The sequence below is a fragment of the Panthera uncia genome, chromosome E1, assembly GCF_023721935.1.
Source record: "Panthera uncia isolate 11264 chromosome E1, Puncia_PCG_1.0, whole genome shotgun sequence".
In the NCBI taxonomy this organism is placed as follows: Eukaryota; Metazoa; Chordata; class Mammalia; order Carnivora; family Felidae; genus Panthera; species Panthera uncia.
In genome coordinates, this window is record NC_064814.1 from 26,079,968 (window position 1) to 26,098,638 (window position 18,671).

At 42.8% G+C, this 18,671-nt stretch overlaps 1 protein-coding gene across 2 annotated transcripts in view; it reads right to left on the bottom strand.

Moving 5' to 3' along the window:
- CA10 (carbonic anhydrase 10) overlaps positions 1–18,671 on the bottom strand; it is a 488,094-nt gene that overhangs the window by 83,601 nt on the left and 385,822 nt on the right. The window lies entirely within an intron of this gene.

Genomic DNA, 18,671 nt, shown 5'->3' on the forward strand with positions numbered 1-18,671 from the left:
GAGAGAGAGAGAGAGAGAGAGAGAGAGAGAGAGAGAGAATGCATGCAAATGGGGGAGAGGGGCAGAGGGAGAGAGAATCTCAAGCAAGCTCCATGCTTAGCGTGGAGCCTGATATAGTGTTCGATCCCACAACCCTGGGATCATGACCTGAGCTTAAATCAAGAGTTGGATGCTCAACTGACTGAGCCACCCAGGCATCCCTCCTATTACTATTCTAACCACCAGGGGCACAGCATTGAAAAAGAAGATGAACAATGTCCCTGACAATGTCTGACATCATAGTGCTTGCTTTCCCCAGCTCCAAACTTTTTATTTTGAAATTATTTTGTATTCACGTAAGAGCTGTAAAAATAGTACAGGGAGTTCACGTATACCTTTCATCCACCTTCCCTTAGTGTTCCATAACCACGGGACTTTGATCAAAACGAAGACATAAACATTGGCACAACATTCTTAAGTAGTTGGGGACTGTATTCAGATTCCCCCGGTTTTTACACCACTGACTGTTTTTTCTGTCCCAGGACCAACCTCGGATCCCGCTCCCCTCTGATCTCTGATAGTTATTCAGTCCTTCCCTGTTTTTCATGATCTAAATATTTCTGAAGGATGCTTATCAGATATTTCGTAGAAAATCCCTCCGTTTGGGTTTGTCTGATGTTCTCTCGTGATTATACCATGATTATGGGGGTTTTGGATGCATTTCAAAAGGTAAAGTGTCCTTCACATCACAATCTAGGAGCACCTGACGTCCTGTGGCATCCCTGGTGATGTGAGCCTTCACCACTTGGTTCGGGTTTCTCCTCCGTAATGCTGTTTCCCCCTTTCCATTCTCTTTCTTTGGAAAGGAAGTCAGTAAGTCCTGCCCACACTCAACAGGGGAGGAATTAATGGAGCTTGCCTTTTAAGGAAGGGACACAGAAGATATACAAGTAAATCTATACGTGAGGGAAATGGTCAGCAAGTGATAAATTCTGCACCGGGAACCAAAACAGGGTGATGTGACTGTGAGTGACCGCGTAGTTAGGGACAACAGCAGCTAAGATCTGGGTAACAAGGAGTCAGGCATGATAAGGCCAGGGGGAAGAACATTCTCAGGAAAGGGAATGGTTTCTGATGCAGGAACAAGCTTGGTGTCATCAGCCCATGTCACTCTGCTGCAGTGACTCCCTCCTCACCCAGAAGAAAGCCCAAGTCCTCACCTTGGCCCACAAAACCTGCATCATCCGCCTTCCCCGCCCCACCTCTCTGTCCTCGCATCCCTTCGGCTCCACCTCACTGGCTGCCTCCCTGTTCCCTGAATGCACCAGGCCACAATCCACACTTAGGCCTTGGTGCTGGCTGCTCCCTCTGGGGAAATTCTCTCCTGCCACCTGTGCTCACGGTCAGCCCCCTCACCTTTAAGGTTGTGCTCAAATGTCATCTTTTCACAGTGATACCCACCTCCACCTTCTTATTAGAAGAGCAGCATGTACCCACTGCTGGTACCTTCGAGCTGCTGAACCTGTTCTCTTTTTGTGCTTCCCCTTTACCTTGCAACACACACAACCACACGCACCCCAGACGCAAGGAGTGAGCAGGTAACCCCGTCACCAGGAACACCAGCACCGGGTTAGAAGGAAGGCCCTTGTATAGAATCATGTCATGGTCACTTTCTTTAGCTAAAGAGGCCCATGTGACAAGCCAATAGGCCTGCATGACTCTGTAATTTCTACCCCCTTAATACACTTTTCCCTGACAGTTACCACTGCCAAGTTTACCAGCAATGAACCCCCTCTCTCTTTGCTTTAGTCACTGCCTATGGTTCAGGCAATAGTGAATCCTGTAACTCCCTCTTCATTTGCTGGTGACTGAAGAGGCATCTGCTTCATGTTCCCCACCAGCCTATGCGTGAATAAAGCTATTTTGAGGAGAAACTGACATTTTGAGTGGAAGTTTCCAGTATTTCTGAAAGAAGTAAAATCCAGGATTTCTTAAACTTCCTTTAATGGTCATCTCTTCAGTCCATCTCTTGCCCACTCAGCAAATATTCAACTCCTGAAGCCCTCTTTGGAGGCATTCCAGTGGGGTAGACAAGCTGACCTGTTAGAAGCCATGCAGTGATGGCAGAGAAGTGGTGCCCAGAAAGACCGGGAAAGCAGACTAAGAACTACAGCTGTCCCGTGTTGTTCTGTATCATACCATTTCTGCTAAATCTCATAAATCCTCATTTTCTCTAATGATGGGGATACTGAGGTGACATTAATTTTCAGAAAACACGAAGGGTAAGCCAACCCATGTGGTCAGATAAGAGGAAGTAAGTATTCTTTTTAAAATTTTTAAAAAAAGTTTATATAGTTTTGAGAGACAGAGAGAGAGAGAGGGAGAGAGATTTTTGAGAGAGAGAGAGAGAGAGAGACAGAGAGTGCACAAGTGGGGAAGGGGCAGAGAGAAAGGGAGACACAGAATCCAAAGCAGGCTCCGGTCTCTGAGCTGTCAGCACAGAGCCTGATGCAGGGCTCAAACTCACCAACTGCGAGATCATGACCTGAGCCTAAGTTGGATGCTTAACCGACTGAGCCCCCCAGGTGCCCCAGAAGTAAATCTTGAATAGACATCTCTCTCAAAGGGCCAACAAATCAGGACAGAAGATGGATCAGTGAGGTGCAAGTTGGTGCCATTATTATTCCCATTTTACAGATGAGGAAACTGAGGCAGAGACTGGTAAATAACTTGCCAAGGCCTAGCACCAGCAGTAGAGCCAAGAGTCAAGTCCAAGCAATCTACATGCACTCATGACCCTAGGCCCACAGCTTTCCTCTCTCTTCCCACCACAAGGAGTGCTGTCTCTTAGCACAGAACTCAGTAAGAAAGACTGTCAATGTCGCCTTACTAGAACAGAAACTCCCCGAGGATATGGACTGTTCATTATTCACATTTGAACTCAACGGCTGGCAAAATTTTTCACACACTGAAAACTCAAATATGTGTCTACGAGGAATAAATGCAACTCATTATACAGAGTTTTTGGATTTTTCATTATTTTGAATTAGTCATTCTTGTGTTTCCTTGATGAGGAAGTTATTAAACACACCAATCAGACTTTGTCAGACCCTGTGATGCAAGAATTTTTTCTTCCTTGTTGGGCTCCCTTTCTGAACTCATTGGCTATTATTTCCTGGTAGAAATGTTTTGTAAATCTGGCCAGAAAAGCAACAGGGACTTGAGCAAGGTTAAGGGATTAACATGTATTTGCATGGAAGCAAATCATACTACAGCTAGGGAAGTAGCTGGTTTTGCAAATTTAACCCTGACCCCCAGCTCTTAACTCAAGCAAACATTCTTTTATTCTTTTCCGTTGAAAAAGAAATTGAATATATGCCAGTATGAAAAAAAATGCATCTTCGATATTAAAGGTCCACTGTAAATGAACTTTTCTTTTAATTAAAATGAGCACCAAAATTAAATAATATAACCTACAATGCTGAACAAGCTATGCTTCTGCCTAAGAAAGCCATGCATTTCTCACCTGTTGGCATTTCCAGAACACTAATAATGAGAAACCTATCCCAATGGGGATATTCTGGACTTTGAAATTCAAAAGGCTTTTGGAGAGTGTCCTGTATCCAGGACTCTTTAAGAAGTTAAGTCAACACAAGAGACAGAATAATCTTTGGGTTGTTGCAGTGCCTTGGAAGGGACAGAGATTAGAGACACTTGTCGTAAGCTAATCACCTGTGCCCAGATAAGATGGTCCCTGACCGAGGTTGGGCAACAGTGAGCTAGGATGATTGGTCCCACTGGATGCCTCACTCGACAGGCTTAATACCAAGAAAGTGAAAGTGGTTCCAAGTCAGTGAGTAATTGTGAACAAAGTAAACAATTCTTTCTTTTCTTGCTCTGAGTTCTGAAAACTGACAGGCAAGAGGTGAGGACACTGTAAAGGTCCACTGATTATGTTAGAAATGTTCCCATTTTGGGTGGGTGGGGGAGAGTCCTTATTTTAACTATTCTGTTCCATTGTTAGACCACATCCCTCCCAAGCCTGCATATTTTACCCAAGACATCTCATCAGCCCACTACTGGAGAACACAACAGATAGAGAGGGAAGGGGCTGGGAACAAACATTCTTGATGCACATTCCCTTGTTTTACCCGAACCACAACCCTCTGAGGTTGGTATTGTTGTCACCACTTTTCTCATCTTGGAGGAGCCAAAATATTTTTGAAGGGCACACAGTAAGTGGCAGAGCTGGCATGTAAATGTGTTTGCTTGATGTCAATCCCTGGGAAACTTATTTGAGCCCACCCTGTGATTTATGTATTGGCAGAAAGGGAGGAGAGGGAGAGCAATGCCAGCAGCCAGGAAGGTGAGTGACATGGTTGTGATGTGCCACTGACGTCCCTGTGCTCAGTCAGATTGTTGTTGACAATCACGAGATGCTAAATTCTTTGAGAACACATTATGGGCTGACTACAGTTATTCTTTCTATTAACAGGTGATATTCCTATTTGTCTGGGATGCTCTCAGCCTATGTGAGCCACATTCATACTTCTCTTTCAAGATCTTGCTCATGTCTGAAAGCCTTCTCTAACGCTTAGATTTGCATCCAATGTATCACGTGGATTTCATTGGGCTGAGCAGAAAAAAAATGATGTTCCCCATCACAGTTGACATTTTTGCGGGTGTCTACGTGGCTTACAGTGACCGCCTTCTCCATGTAATTGCTTTCCCTCCCATAGGGGCACGTCCCCCAAGACCTGTTTGTCTACATGACCCCACCCCACATGCATAGCTGGTTGGGTCAGAGAGGACATCAGATGTAGGTTGAACAAATCAAACCTCTTCTTTGGAGAATATGGAATTGGGATGAAGAGCCAGTGAGTTCAGGATGGTCTTGATCCCAGGGGGTGTAAACTTGGGGGGTTAAGGGGGGGTGATGTATGTGCTTCACATGCACAGAAAATCAGAAAAAAAGGCCAGCTTCTGGAGAGAATGAGAATAAAGCGACCATACGGAGATAAGAAGTAGGGTTGGAGTAGTTCCTGGGGTCATGATCTTGTTTCAGTTCTGGATTCCAGTCTCTTCGCTGGCTCAGGTGACCTTGAGTCCTATGACATATCCTAGAGGCCTTCCATAGATTGCCCTTGTAGCGTAATTTAGCTTAACTCACTTGAGTGAGTTCCTGTTACATGTATCCCAAGCACCACACCTAAGATGCCCTCGGGAAGCTGAACTCCAATGAGGACAGTGGCTGGGTTTCTTCACCCGTGCAGCCCTAGGCTGGAAAACTTCTCTGCTCAACTCCATGTGTCTCTGTTGAATTGCACTAACTGATAATACAGCTTTTGTATCTAAGAGATAGAGCTAATACTACCTGGCCCTCCTCCAAACTGTCATATGCTCCAGGAAATTAAAAGAATTGAAACCCAGGGTTGGTTGATTTCACTGAAAGACAGGACTTCGTCTCACTGTTCCATCTCGTTTTCAGTTTGAGAAGGCAGGTGCAGTGAAAGCTGAAAAGCACCCAAAAAAGAGAACAGCAGGAAAAAAGTGACAAGTGAGACAAGCTACGAAGGGGTTTGTTTTGTTCTGTGTGCTTTGGAATCAACTTGTTCTTTAATTAAGGGGAGAAAAATCACCCTCCAGCTAGTAAAGACACCCCTAAGAAAATTAAAATAATGTAAATCAAGCTAAATGAATACTCTAGGAGCAACATTAGAGCTTGGTGGGATTGAGCGTTTGGATGCCCCCGAGGTTTTAAAAGCAAAGCCTGCAACTGTGTTTTGGAGCAGGAACACTCTCCCTTTTGTTTGAAGGCAAAGAGGACTAAATGCTGATGCCAACAGGGATTTACAGAGGAATTTAAGGTGACAGAATCTTCTGGCTGTTCTGGCTCTCTAAAGACCAGAATTGAAACAAAGCCTAAGTGGATGATGATGATAATTCCTGGGGTTTCTTCCTAGGGGTGTTCAGTGTAGAGAAATCACTTAAATTGTAATTAAAATATACAAAGCAAAATGGTTCAAAGGGAACCTCTAGTTTCTAGTAAAATACTCTACTAACCACAGGAGCATTTCACCTGGGATGTAGCTGGATGACCAAAGCCTTATAGAATGTGCGTGTATGTGTGTGTGTGTGTGTGTGTGTGTGCGCACGCATGCAGGCTTTAGTACTGCGATTGTGGTAACAGGGATACAAGTAGGAGGTTCAACGTTTCAGGCATTATAACAAGTAAAGGTGACATACCCAAGTCAAGAGAACAATTTCAGCCTCAATTTTTGGTGTCACATCAAATGTTTTAATTTCCTAAGCTTTTGCCTTGAAGGAGAATATGATGGTGGTCACTTACATAGTGTATACTTAACTTCTAGTGGCACCTGTCCAATGTAACATACGTTATTGCAGATCTATCTTTCAGACTCTCTACATGGCACAGTGACCCCTCTCTCTGTCAATGTTTATATGCAATGATAAAATTATGCAGGAAGATTTTACTTCCATGAGCCCCTTAGTTCTGGAAGGGCCCTGACAGAGCTACTCCAATCCTTTAATTTTCTGGATTGAGGGGCAGGAGATCCAGAGAGGTTAACCAGCTTGCCCAAGGTCTTCTAAGTGCAAGGTGACCATATGATTCATTGTACAGAGTGAGGCATTTTTGAGAGAAAAGTAGGTGCTATTTCAATGATACCAGGACCAACTGGTTTCAATCCAGACTGCCCTAGGTGCATGAGATCATCCTGTGTAGAGAGCTCAACGTTTGGCCTCAGACCCACAGAGTATGAGAAAATGTTGTACTTGCTGGGACCTTTAGGGATGGGGAAAGGCGCTCCCAGAGGCCAGGATGGGAATTGCACTTCCTTGCACACGCTCTAGCTGATACTTCCCCCCACACTTCCAAGCTGGTGTTAGCAGGGGCCTGACTGGCCTAGAAGCACTTGTGTATTACAAGAGATGTAATGCTGAGGACAAACACCTCGGCCAGTGGGTGGCTCATCTGCAGCCCTACTTTAGGGGATATTGATATCGATAAGAAGTCAGCAAGCAAAAAAGGTGCAATGTAGGAATTTCACCCCCTGCATGATGTCACTCTGGATTCTTAGATGGAGAGAGGATAGAAATGCTGACCCTGAAAGACAGAGCTTGAAGAAGCATACTGTAGCCAAGAAAAAAAAAAAATCTACCATTTTGGAGCACTCACTGTGTGCCAGGCACTGTTCCAAGCACTTGACATACATTGACCTTCCTAATCCTACAAACTACCTTATTGGGTGAACCTGTTCTGTATCCTGATCATGATAATGGTTATGAAAATCTGTATGTGCTGAAGTTCAGAGAACTGTATGCCATGCTAGAGAAGCAGTTAATCTCACTGTGTGATCATTTAAAAAATAAAGTAAAAAAGAAAAGTCTACATACTGTAGGAGTCCATTGATTGAAATTTGAAAAAAGCAAAACCAGAGTGATAGCAGACCAGTGGTTGCCAAGGGTCAGGGTTAGGTGGGGGAGGTGATTGCTGAGAGACATGAGGGCACTTTTCGTGGTGATGAAAGTTCTAGATCATGGTGGTAGTGATGGTTACATGACTATATGTTTATGAAAACACATCAAACTACACAGTTAAAATTGCTGACTTTTATCGTATATAAACTATGCCTCAATAAAGCTGGGGAGGGGAACCCTATGGCACGGGCATCGCTGTTAGTCTCATCAGAGGAAACTGAGACACAAGTAGGTTGAGTAACTTGCCCAAGGTCACAGGTGATAAATGACAAAGCCAGATTCAAACACAGGAATGAATAACTCTGTCGATTTTAACCTCTGCAACTAATCGCTGCTCCTGCAGTCGGTCCCAGCTCCTCAGCTGGGGTAGGAGAACACATCAGCCCTAGACAGAAAGGTGCAACAGGCAGATGTGTGTGGTCCTCACCGAGGACCTTACAGAAACAGTAGTTGCTCTGGGTGGCCATTTGGGTCCACCACAATGATCGTTCCTGAAGCAGACACAGTTATTTGCTTGGAAAAAACTGGAGCAGGGGCACGAGTCCTGACGCAGGTATCTGGTGATCCCTGAGCCTTCCCCTTTTTCCTGGCTGGGAGGGTGATTTAAAACCTCCTGGCTAAGCTCATTTTGCCAAACAGCTCCTGCAGAATCCATTTTTAAGGCTCAATCCAGAAATTTCTAGCTCAGCAAACAGACCCACTGCAAGAAAATGTATTTCCCCAAGCTACCTCTGAGACCAAGGAATATGGTTTCTCATGCTTTGCAGAGGGAAACAGATGTATTTATACACAAACAATACAATACCTTGCTTATTATATTTCAAAGAAGCGAGAGACAAAAACATCACTGTCCATCTGTATGCGATGTCCCCGTTGCTGTCCATCTGAGAGGGGAAGGTGGATGAATCTACAGTCCTCAGCCGGTGCACAAAATGATGCTGTGTTATATTTCCCATTGTAATTTGTGCCACTTGGAGAAATAGGTTCCTGTCTCCCTTTACAGCCAAAGTGCAGGTTATTCCTAAGGCTGATGCAAAACTGGGAGGGGCTGAAATATCATTTCAGGCAACAAACAGGGCACTTGTGATTACAGAGAATGAACTCGCCTATGATCAAGCAGCTACTTGCAAGCAGAATCAGCTAGCTGCTATGACTTGTCCGAGTTCACTCAATGCATAAAGTCAGAGACCTGGGTTCAAATCCTAGCTCTTCCCTGTATGGACCATGTGATTGAAGGCAGGTTATTTAATGTCTCTTTCTTTTCCTTTTTGTGAAGTGGTGCTTATGAATGCTAGCTCACAGGCTTGTTGTGAGCATTGGGTGTGATAAGGCACTGAGCATGCCTGGGTCATTTATGTGCTCAGTAGATGAAAGCCGGTGGTAGTAATCATATGGGTACATTGTGATTATCTTTATGTGTCTTATCTGCAAAGATTCTGGAACAGATGACTGGCACAGCACTTTACAGCTTCAAAGGCCCTATCATAGGAGTGCTTCTTCACACTGCACAATCACCTTATCATGTATGTAGGCCTGGCATTATTAAACCCATATCGAGAGTTTAAAAAGGTGAAGGGGGGCGCCTGGGTGGCGCAGTCGGTTAAGCGTCCGACTTCAGCCAGGTCACGATCTCGCGGTCCGTGAGTTCGAGCCCCGCGTCAGGCTCTGGGCTGACGGCTCGGAGCCTGGAGCCTGTTTCCGATTCTGTGTCTCCCTCTCTCTCTGCCCCTCCCCCCGTTCATGCTCTGTCTCTCTCTGTCCCAAAAATAAATAAAAACGTTGAAAAAAAAATTAAAAAAAAAAAAAATAAAAAGGTGAAGGAAGGCTAAGCGATTTGCCCAGTTCTGCCCTTACTGAGATCACACAGCTAGTGAGTGACAGAATGGGGTCTTGAAGGCAGATCTTTTAAGCCAAAATGTTGCCCTCTATCCGGTGGCACAAGATTCTGACTCCCAGGCCAACATCCCTTCCCCATGGTGTGCTGGTCTTTGCTTCCCAGCAGCCCTCTTCTGGGCCAACCAACCACTGCTCTTGGAAACTGCCTCTAACAAGCTGATCCAATGAATAATCATGAGAGCAATCTTACTGTTGCCCTTTTACTGCTGAGATGGGGACAGATTTATAGAGGCTGACTCTGGCTGGTATTTGGGGATGGATAATTACCTTCACTTACTATATCCTAGGTTGCTTCGGCTAAATATTTACTGCCCAGAATTCTGCCCTTTCCAACCAATTCTGAACACGAGCTTGCCACAGGCAACTAAGTGGCATAATTCATTTGGGGCGATCATAAATCTAAGGCTTCCACCAGAAATGATGCAAAAAATTAATGGAACATGAAATCAAGTAAATGGAATTGAGTACAGTAATTAGTTCATATTTTAATCCTCAGGTCTGTTTATTATCCGTCAACTGGTGAGCAATTAAGTCGGCGCCATTGAGATGATTAGCTTTGTTTTAGCAAAAGTTTATCGATATGTCAGAGCAAATGAATCTGGGGGTTTTAAACAGTTTTATTTTGAATTGTATAGGAGCACATCCATGGAGCGGCTAGACATCTAATGATTTAATTTTGCAATATTATTATCTAGATCACTTATATTTAATATTACTGAGCTGTTCTAGATGGTTATTAGGGAGAGCGGAAGGAATGGGGGATTCAAACTGTAGAAAAGCATGGCTTAATCTTAGGTTCTCATGAATGCCTTTTCCTATTAAAACCAAAAAAAGGATCTTTAAAGGAATTTTACTTTCTATTTTAGTCTTCCAGTCTTTTGTTTCCACATTTCTTGCAATTGGGCACTATTATGGTTCTCACATTGGTGGTATTTTTGTTGGGAGCGATGCAGTGACTTCTAGATCCATTTCCTCATGGATGCTTATGAGTGCTCATGTTTGTAAAATAATTTGCCAATAGCTTTACCTTTTGGAGGTTGGCTGTAAAAACATCTTTGTGATGGGTTCTGCTCACTAAGGCAGGAAATCTGATTACCAAGCTACACCTCTATGGGGCAACTAAACCAGATGGTCTAGAAAAGGGCCTGTTGAATCTTGGGATTCAATATAATTTAAACTTTTATTTGAAAAATTTAAAGCACAAACTAGGGGTCTAAAAACTTGGGTTCTGGTCCTAATTCTGCCACTGACTAACTCTGCCAGTGACTTTGGCCAGGTCTCTTGTCTTCTCTGGTATCTGATTTTTCTTTTGTACAGGAAGTAGGTTGGAGGAGATGACCTCCGCGGGGCCTCAATTTTAACACTTCAGATGGAGGCTTTGAGCAGACTTGTTATTTCCAATAGCAGTTGTATATTTGGAGGTGGGAGATGTGATCTTTGGTGGAACATCTACACATTTTAATGAACTGTTGACAGTGGTCGGAATGGTCGTGAATGGGTCATTCTTACTTCACACATTTCTTTTTCCAACTGATTTTATTCCTGTGGCTTTGGAAATGGATGGAAAAAGTACAGCTAGTTCACAAAAGTGCTGGACCCAGTACTCATCCCCCACTACAATGTCGTTAGTTACTACATAATGGAAGGCCACATTCAACACTTGTAAAGCTGTAGCAGTGATGGTGTCCATGGTGACAGGTTCCATGCTGAAACTTGATCAAGTCCCAGTTAATGCCTGCCTCTAACAATGTCTTTGTAATATAATACCTCCTTCCCTGCTTTAGACAGGACACCGGGGGGGGGGGGAGATTAGAGTCAAACAGAGGAGGAGGATGGTGGATGTCACAATGCCATCCTGGCAGGACCAGGTCAGGGTTATGATGCAGGTTAGGACGGGAGTCGATGAGATAATGAGTTGACTTCAGCAAGCTGTCTTTAAATGCAGTGTCTTCTCTCTTTGGCTGCCCCATGATGTCCATCTAAAATTGCAATCCAGAGAGCTGCTGACTTGATTGGGTTGTCCCTTCCCAGAAGTAATTAGAAGAACGTCCAAAGGGAAGACTCTTTATCCTGGATCACAGTCCTCATCTGCTTGCTGGTATCATCATAATATGCCCTACCACTATCTGGGCTTCTGCCTTCTATTTGTTGTGCCTCTCAAAGGCCAGTTTGCTCACTCTGAATGGGACTGGCTCCTGGGATCCAGAACTTTGGCTGCTAGCATTGGCAAAGACATGTTCCCTGGTCTGATCCTGGGAGTAATTACAGTGTGAAATGAGCAATCTAAATGAATTATTCTAGCACACTGGCTATCAATTGTCCCATTCCTCCTCCCAGGTACCCTGAAGAATTCACTTACTCCATATTTGTGAATAATTTAACATAAAATGTCTAGAACTTCTGTTGATATTGACATTAACTTTATAAGGTTTGCCATTATGACAACAGAATTTAATTCACTATATACTGGGCATAATTTAGGCACTATGAAAGTTGCAATATTTTAAATTATTTTCAATATACTCATTCAATTTTTTTGATCAATAGTATCTATCAAGTGCCTGTAACATGTATGGGGAGACAGTAACAAGTAGAACTTACTTTGTGCCTGCAGGGAGCTAACAGTCTGGGAAGTTAGGGTCTTCTGCATGGCCTATATATAGGTCTTTGAATTCCCCCACTGGGATAAGGCCCAGAGTAGGTAAGCAGTCATCATTATGGTGTTTATGGATAAACCCTGGCTTATGTTAAGCAATGTTATGAATCAGAAGACCTGAGCTAAGCTGAACCTCAATCATTTATCGTCTGGATGGTGTTGGACCTTAGTTTCTCCAGGTAAGAAGAAGATAATACTAAGGGCAACTTCACTGAGCTAGTGTTTGGTGATTAAATGGGAGAATTTATGTTGTGCCATAAATTCTCAGAGTAAAAGCCAAAGTCCATACAAAGTCCAGGCAAAGAGGACATGCTATGCAGCAGCCTCGCTCCACTCTTGCCTCTCTTGACTTCTCATGCCCTATCACTTACCCTGTGCTCATGCTGCTCCCCCTTTTTTCCAGAACATTGACACCTCTCTCCCACTTCAAAGCCATGGTTCTGGCTGTTACCTCTTCCTGCAACGTCCTTCCCCTAAATATCTCTATGGCAACCTCATAAATGTCATCCTCTCCATACAGCTTACACTGACCACCCTTTTTACCCTTGTAATTCACTACCTCCACTCCTCATGCTCTGATACCTCCCCACCCTATTTCTTTTCCCATAGAATTTATCATATTCTAACTTACCATACACATTTACTCATTTATTATGTTTATTATTTATTATTTGTCCATTCTCACTAGACTGGAAGCACCATACAGGAAGGATTTTTATCTGTTTTCTTCACTGTAGCACATGGTAGGCACTCAATCAATATTTGTTAACTGAATGAATGAATGAATGAATGAAAGCAAATCACAAAGCATGTAGAAAACAATGGCCGGATATTAGCAGTGAGATTCCATAGGCACCTGTGGATGTGACTGAGCAAGTTCTGGATTGTGTTGCATACTAATGTTTTCTCTTTCTTTTCTTTCTTCTCTCTCTCTCTCTCTTTCTTCCCTCCCTCCATACCTTCCTTCCTCCCTCCCTCTTTCTTCACTCCCTCCCTCCTTCCTTTTGTCCTTTCTTCCTTCTTCCTTCCTTCCTTCCTTTCCTTCTCTTTCTTTCTTTCTTGCTTGCTTCTTTTTCTTTCTTTTCCTTCCTTCCTTTCCTTTTATTTCTCTCTTTCTTTCTTTCTTTCTTTCTTTCTTTCTTTCTTTATTTCTTTCTTTCCTTTTCCTTCCTCCCTCCCTCCCTCCCTCTTTATCTCTCTCTCTCTTTCTTAAGCAGGCTTCACACCCAGCATGGGGCCCAAAGCATGCTTGAACTGAAGACCTTGAGATCAAGACCTGAGCTGAGATCAAGAGTAGGACGCTCAACCAACTGAGTCACTTAGGTGCCCCTATGTTGCACAGTAATTGATTCAAGTCTGTGCCTTGTTCCTCCAGGGTAACACTTAACAGTTCAATCCTTTTGTGTTCTTTGCCACATTGAGGATAGGGTTAGGTTAGTACCTTGTTACTACATTTTGAATTTCTCAAAGCATAATCCTTTCTCAAAGAAAGCCCAGAATACACCTTAGTGGCTACTGTGAACTAAAATACTCTTCCTCTTTTCCAGTTTCTAATAGAATTTGATGTTTTGGACAACCTTTATTGAAACACTCCATCTTCAATTTAAATGAGGCTTTATATTTGTGGTATAGTCAACAAGACAACACATCCAAAATTCCAGGGGAAAAGCCTATGAGTTTTGAATTCCTAGGAGCCAATAGTCGACTGAGTTATGGATTCAATGATTGAATGACTCATTCCACAAACATCAATTAAGCACCCACTGTATGTTGGGTACTGTGCTAGGTGTATGGTATACAAGATGAATAGCAAAAAAAATCCCCTGCCCTTAAGGAGTTTACCAAGATCATTTATCTTTCATTCAGTAAACACTTAATGAATCTGCCCTCATGTGTTAGACAATGTCCAAGGTGCTAGGAATACAGTGATGATCAGGTACAATCTCTATCAACAAAGAACTACAGTTCCAAGACAAGTGAGAGTGAACAGTTATAAAATCTACAGTGATGGGCAACTTAATAGATTGGGGTCAGCAACATTTTTCTGTAAAAGACCAGATATTTTGTAAATATATTGGCTTTTGCAGGCCACACATGATCTCTGTTGCATATTCTTCTTCTGTTTCAAAAAAAACAGTCCAGGGGCGCCTGGGTGGCTCAGGTGGTTAAGTGTTCAACTTCGGCTCAGATCATGATCTCATGGTTCATGAGTTCAACCCCTGCGTTGGGCTGTGTGCTGATAGCACTGAGCCTGCTTGGGATTCTCTCTCTCTCTGCTTCTCTTCCCTCCCTCCCTCCCTCTCTCTCAAAACAAACAAACAAACAAACAAACATACAAACAAACAAAACAATCCTTCAAAAATGTAAACCATTCTTAGCTACACCACTGAATTTGGTTCATGAGCTACAGTTTATGGACTGTTGAAGTAAATAAATATAGAGGATTCTCTGGAAGCCAAGAAAGGAAATAACACGTTCCTGGCTCAGTCGAGGAAAGGAGGCTTGGAATGCTATGGGAGTTGGCGGGGGGTAGGGCTGTGCTGGAACGAGGCAGAGTGAGATAAAGCTGGCCTTCAGGACAGAGGAAACACCTTTACCATGGCACTCAAGTAGCTCTTCCATACGTATTACCATGTACCTACCTGTTATTCTTAAACATCCTAGTTCTCATTCCCCTTCAAAACTCCACTTGTACCAATGAACATCTCTACTAGGAGGTCCCAGCCTCCCAGCAAAGTGCTAATTAGATTGCCTGAGTACTTCCCCCCAGAGCCATGTTCAATACCTAACGGGGCCCTGGTTCTCAGTTATGTGCTCCTCAGCACTTTTCATACTCTAGCACACTTCAGGACAATTTGGTATTGCTTATTACTACAAATTTGTATGTCTTTAGTGAAGCCGGTCTCTAAAGAAGGTAAATAATCCATTCCTTTAAGGGGACAGGGCCTGCATTTCTCAGTTGTTTGCACGGAGATAACTGCTTTCCCTACTCTGGTTCAGAGTAGGGAAATAAACAAACAAACATATGAATTTTATTCCCCCTTTTAATTAAACAATCTTATATACATTACCATAGCAATAGCTGTGGACTGCTTCCCTTGCTCAGATGTGTTTGGGCCGAATCAGTGACTTAAGAGGCTGAGCCTGGAACGGCTGCCATGTTTTTCTGCCTCACCTTCACGGGAGCAGCAACTATGTCAGGCCACACAGGTGTCCATCCATCCTCTCCTTAACACAATCCTGAGAGGGCTATTTCATAATCCCCTGCCAGGATAATCCTCAAATATAACCCATGTTACCCTGTATTTTAACTATATGTATCCCTCAATAGACTGTCTGCTTCTCTGGGCAGGAGCTGGGCTGTGGAGCTCAGCACACAGCAGAGGCAGTAGAGGCAGGTGAAGAGTGGATGAAATAAATGGGAGGATCTGGTACAGGTATCCTGTAAAGTGGCTGGTAGGAATCTCCCTATGCTCCCTTACTTCTCTGGAAAGAACAGCTTAAGGAAGATTTTTAAAATGAGTATTTCCAATCTGCACTCGATAAGAAAGATTCTTTTTGTCTAGCCTCACTACTAGAACTTGATCCATAGACAGGGTTCTTTTCAATATTATCTTTTGCCTGGTTAATGTATTTGTTTCTTTTCATAAATACCCTACTTTATAGTGGACATTAATCTAAACACTTAGACATGATTAGCAAGCTAAGGGTCTTACTTATTAAAAACGGTTAATTTTCCCTTCTTAAAAAAATTGAGACATTTGAATCCCTGAATATGCTCATTTATCACCAACCCCCAACAAGGCATCCAGGAGTTCTCCATGTAGGACATGAATAATTTTTATAAAAATGCAGTTGCTGACTGTGTCGTACATCCACGCAGCTTTATAAAACAAAGCAAATGATTACCATCAATTACAATAACCTCACTAGACAAGACTGCAATTAATCTACAGCTCTTCAGATAACGACTGTTGTGCTGTGCCAAGGAAAATGCCTGGCATTAATTGACTTATCACGATCAGCAATGATAGATGGGACAGATGGCAATGTGATTATTCATTGTCAACAAAATAAACACATGCTCTGTTGCGAGAAGTGTCTACTTGGGTCCTCTCAGAGGATAGCCAGAAACAGAGACCAAAGGTAGCTTTGAACATAGCACAAAATAAAAGTAAGACATGAACCTACAGGATGGGACATAATTACTTTAACTGGGGCTAACACTCAGTGGAATCCGACTGGAGGACCTTTTCTACAAGGAAATCATAGATTGTGTGGAATTTCAGCACTAGACTATGCATGACAGCTAGTAGTCTACTTGTTCACTGGGATATGAGTCACTTTAATGAAGTCCTCAAATTCCACTCCATGCTTAATAATTCCAGTGATGGGAATTCACTATTTTCAGAGGCAAACTCATTCCATCGATGGATAGCTCTCATTGTTAGAACACATATTTATTTAGCTGAACTCCATCTTTCCAGGACTTTCATCCATGGACCCTAAGTTTTTTCCTTTACATCACAGAGAAGATGCCAGACTTTTCTTGTTCACTAAACTGTTTTAAATATCTCAAAAGCCAATACCTAGCCACATGACATCGTTTTGATGCTTCCAACGTTCTGATTTCTTGCACCTAAATCCACACCGGTTTAGAGACCACTCATACTGAGGGGCTTGGAATGAATTGTAACACAGATGATGTGGTCTGCCTCGGACAAGGTGTAACAGTACTTATGCTGAGGCCAATACTCTGGCTTGCCTTGGGGTAATGGCTGTGTATGGCTGTCCTGCTTGGGAAGCTGTTCCCCCAAATCCCACCAGCCTAGAAAGCACCCCAGCTCTGCCATTTGCAATGACACCTGGGTACCCTTTTTAATTTTTGTGCAGTATGGTTTTATTAAGTCCTCATTGTTTAGAAAACTGGGGTAATTCAGGCAGAGCCTGAGCTAAAATTGGCACAGTGGTCACTAACCAAAATCTCTTGGGGGAATTTTTTACAAATGTTCATACCTGGACCCCACTCCCAGAGACTCTGATTCAATTGCCTTAGGGAAGGGTTCGAATGTAAATATTTTGACAGCGTTCCCCAGTTAATTCTGATTTGCAACTCTGTTTAGATGCTTTATTCACTGAGTGTACTACTGAGAGAGTGCTTCACAAACCTAATAATCGACTCTCCTGGGGCATTAAAAATGCAGATTCCTTGGAGTGTCTGATACCTGTGGTCTGGGATTTCTAGGAAAACAAATACTCTGAGAGATCAAATTGTGATATATTTCCCTTAAGGATTCTGGAAACACTCATTTATTCCAAAATTGTAGTGTCCATACAAATTATAAAGCACCCTTATTACACATTGAAGAAAAAGAGCAATTCTAAGGAATGCTAAAACGTATAGATTTTGGCCAAGTAACCACCTACAGACTTTCACTCATTCATTTCATAAATTCATTAATACATTAATTTTTAGATAAGGATCAGAATAGAACAGTTCAGTGAGGGAGAAAGGCAAAGAAATAAAAGCAAATAAATGAGCAAGGAAGCCAACAATAAAATAGTTATAAATATTAAAATAATATGTATTTAAAAAGGAAGCATTTATCTAATTTAGAATAGTCTGTAATTCAGACTGGCAGTCTCTAGTCACTCTCAATTTGTGGATTTTCGCCCTGCTTTCATCACATTCCCTGCTAAACTCTAGCTCAGAATCTAAAACTCCAGGGAGTTTTTCCATTAAGGTGCCTTTGGCAGACACCCCTAATCGATCCTAGCATGTTTTCCCTACAGATCCAGGAAGGAGGCTCATTCCTGCTCAACCCTGTCCTCCTGCAGCCATTACTAATCGATCACAAGTGAGCTCTACCAGCCGCCTCCCCAATAAGCAAGGCCCTGACACACCTGGTGCCCTTAGTAGTCCCGCATTTCCCGCTTTATCTTTGTTGTTATCCACTCTTGAGTGCTCCAAGTGTTCCTTACATCTGGAATCCTACTTAATTTTCCAAAATAACCTTGAGAGGTATCTAAACTCGGCCTCAGACGGATCAAGAAACCATCTCAAGATCACCCAGTAAGTGTGCATCAAAGCAGGAGGTACAAACCCAGGTTCTTTGACTCCAAAGCTGATGTTCTTATAAATGATCCTACACTGCCTCTCTTCTCAGTCCAGTTCAGAGGGCACCTCCTCTGGGACTTCTCCTGACCCCTTCAGGTGAGTTGTGAGTTGGCCAGGGTCCCTCTACACCTCCAGAACAGAAGGGCACTATACTTCAATAGTTTCAATGATTTGAATAATGATTTGCATGAATGAATCAAACCTTTGAGCTCCTCTGTGGTAGGAGCTTTGTCTTTTTTTTTTTTTTTTCTTTAATTTTTAAACCTTTGTATCCCTGATATCTAGCAGAGTGCCTAGGCAGATTCTCAGTTGACCCACTTTGAACAGTCATTAAAATATGGCCACTGGACTCATTAAAGTTGGGTTCCCTTTCTCAGCGTATGGTCTTGCTATATTAAAAACAAAGAGAGTTCTAGAAATGATGTTGACTGAAAACAAAATTAAAAAGACCAAGTCGATAATGAGATACCTACTTCTGCTATTTCAAAGCTTTCTTGACATCGGTTACTGAGGACTTTAAAA